This window comes from Arachis stenosperma, chromosome 9 (genome assembly GCF_014773155.1).
Source record: "Arachis stenosperma cultivar V10309 chromosome 9, arast.V10309.gnm1.PFL2, whole genome shotgun sequence".
Classification (NCBI taxonomy): domain Eukaryota; kingdom Viridiplantae; phylum Streptophyta; class Magnoliopsida; order Fabales; family Fabaceae; genus Arachis; species Arachis stenosperma.
The window spans coordinates 132,682,118-132,685,274 of NC_080385.1; the positions used below are offsets into that span (position 1 = coordinate 132,682,118).

Below are 3,157 nucleotides of genomic sequence, written 5' to 3' on the forward strand. Positions count from 1 at the left end.
ACATACAGCTTGCCATGGAAAGGAGTAAGAAGGATTATATGAAAGCAGTAGGAAAGCAGAGATTCAACAAGGACAAGCATCTCCATACGCTTATCTGAAATTCCCACCATTAATTTACATAAGTATTTCTATCCTATTTTATTTATCTTTTAATTATCCAATCCAATCACATTTGAATCAGCCTAACTGAGATCTACAAGATGACCATAGATTGCTCCACACCAACAATCTCCGTGGGATCGACCCTTACTCACGTAAGGTATTACTTGGACGACCCAGTGCACTTGCTGGTCAGTTGTGCGGAGTTGTGACTAAGTGTGATTCACGTTTGAGAGCGCTACCAAGTCTCTGGAGCCATTGTTGATGATCACAATTTCGTGCACTAAGTTTTTGGCGCCGTTGCCGGGGATTGTTCGAGTATGGACAACTGACGGTTCATCTTGTTGCTCAGATTAGGTAATTTTCTTTTCAAAAATTTTTCAAAAATTTTTCAAAATTTTTCTTTGTTTTCGTTTTTCCAAAAAAATTATTTTTGAAAAAATTTTAAATTATTCTATGGCTTCAAAACTTTCAAGAATGAATTCTAGAGTTTCATGGTAACATCTTGAATCCTAGCTGGCTGTAAAGCCATATCCAAACTCCTTTGGGATTGGTCTTCAACTAATCACCACAATGCATGTAATGCCATCCTAAAGCTGGCTGGCTATTAAGCCATGTCCAACCCCTGAATTGGAGCTTTAGGCTAACATTGAAAGATTCCTGGAATTCTTCTTAAAGATTTTGAATTTCTTATTTTCTTTTTTCATATGTTTTTCGAAAAAATATAATAAAAATACAAAAAAAATCATAAAATCATAAAAACCAAAAATATTTTGTGTTTCTTGTTTGAATCTTGAGTCAATTTTTAAGTTTGGTGTCAATTACATGCTTTAAAATTTTTTGCATTTTTCGAAAATTCATGCATTCATGGTGTTCTTCATGATATTCAAGTTGTTCTTGACAAGTCTTCTTGTTTGATCTTGATGTTTTCTTGTTTTGTGTTGTATGTTGTTTTTCATATGCATTTTTGCATTCATAGTGTCCATGCATTAAAGAATTCTAAGTTCGGTGTCTTGCGTGTTTTCTTTGCATCAACAATTTTTCAAAAATATGTTCTTGATGTTCATCATGATCTTCAAAGTGTTCTTGGTGTTCATCTTAACATTCATAGTGTTCTTGCATGCATCATGAGTTTTAATTCATAATTTTCATGTTGTGAGTCATTTTTGTTGTTTTTCTCTCTCACCATTAAAATTTCAAAAATAAAAAATATATCTTTTCCTTAATTTTCTCATAATTTTCGAAAATTTGAGTTGACTTAGTCAAAAATTTTTTAAAATTAGTTGTTTCTTACAAGTCAAGTCAAATTTTCAATTTTAAAAATCTTATATTTTCAAAATATTTTTCAAAAATTAAATCTTTTTTTATTTTTTTATTTTCGAAAATCTTTTTAAATATTTTTCAAAAATCTTTTTCTTAATTCTATCTTGATTTTCGAAAATTATACTAACAAGTAATATGATTGATTCAAAAATTTGAAGTTTGTTACTTTCTTGTTAAGAAAGGTTCAATCTTTAAATTCTAGAACCATATCTTTTAGTTTCTTGTTAGTTAAGTAAGTAATTTTAATTTAAAAAAATTAAATCTTTTTCAATCCTATCTTTTTATCATATCTTCTTATCTTATCTTTTTATCATATCTTTTTTAAAATTTATCTTTTTCAAAAATTTGATTTCAAAATATCTTATCTAACTTCTTATCTTCTTATATTTTCAAATTTGACTTTAATATCTTTTTCAACTAACTATTTGACTTTTTGTTTGTTTCTTATCTTTTTCGAAACCACCTAACTACTTTTCCCTCTTTAATTTTCGAAAATATCTCATCTCTTTTTCAAAAATTCTTTTTAATTGTTTTAAATCTTAATTTTAATTATATCTTATCTTTAATTTTCAAAAATCATTAACTATTTTTCAAAATTATTTTCGAATTCTCCCTCTCTTCTCTTCTTCTATATATTTATTTATTTACTAACACTTCTCTTCACCTCTCTTCATCTCAATTCACTACCCCTATCCTCACCCTTCTATTTGGAGTCTCCTTTCTTTATCCCCTTTCTTCTTCTACTAATAATAAGGAACCTCTTTACTGTGACATAGAGGATTCCTCTTCTTTTCTTGTTTTCTTCTCTTTCATATGAGCAGGAACGAGGAAAAAGGCATTCTTGTTGAAGCTGATCCAGAACCTGAAAAGACTCTGAAGAGGAAACTAAGAGAAGCTAAATTACAACAATCCAGAGACAACCTTACTGAAATTTTTGAAAAAGAAAAAGACATGGCAGCCAAACTTAACAACAATAATGCAAGGAGGATGCTTGGTGATTATACTACACTTACTTCCAAGTTTGATGGAAGAAGCATCTCAATTCCCACCATTGGAGCAAACAATTTTGAGCTGAAACCTCAACTAGTTGCTCTAATACAACAAAACTGCAAGTTTCATGGACTTCCATCAGAAGATTCCTATCAGTTTTTAACTGAGTTTTTGCAGATCTGTGAGACTGTAAAGACGAATGGAGTAGATCATGAAGTCTACAGGCTCATGCTTTTCCCTTTTGCTGTAAGAGACAGAGCTAGAACATGGTTGGATTCACAACCTAAAGATAGCCTGGACTCATGGGATAAGCTGGTCATGGCCTTCTTGGCTAAATTCTTTCCTCCTCAAAAGCTAAGCAAGCTTAGATTGGATATTCAGACATTCAAACAAAAAGATGGTGAATCCCTCTATGAAGCTTGGGAAAGATACAAGCAGCTGACCAAAAGATGTCCTTCTGACATGCTTTCAGAATGGACTATTCTGGATATATTCTATTATGGTCTATCTGTATTCTCTAAGATGTCACTGGACCATTCTGCAGGTGGATCCATTCACCTAAAGAAAACGCCTGTAGAAGCTCAAGAACTTATTGACATGGTTGCAAATAACCAGTTCATGTACACTTCTGAGAGGAATTCTGTGAATAATGGGATGCCTCAGAGGAAGGGAGTTCTTGAGATTGATGCTCTGAATGCCATATTGGCTCAAAATAAAGTGTTGACTCAGCAAGTCAACATGATTT

At 31.7% G+C, this 3,157-nt stretch overlaps 1 non-coding gene across 1 annotated transcript; it reads right to left on the reverse strand.

Moving 5' to 3' along the window:
• Window positions 1-2,772: 2,772 nt before the first annotated feature.
• Window positions 2,773-2,880, reverse strand: LOC130953281 (small nucleolar RNA R71). Its single transcript, XR_009075452.1, has one exon. It is a non-coding gene; the product is annotated as a small nucleolar RNA R71 (small nucleolar RNA).
• Window positions 2,881-3,157: the final 277 nt, after the last annotated feature.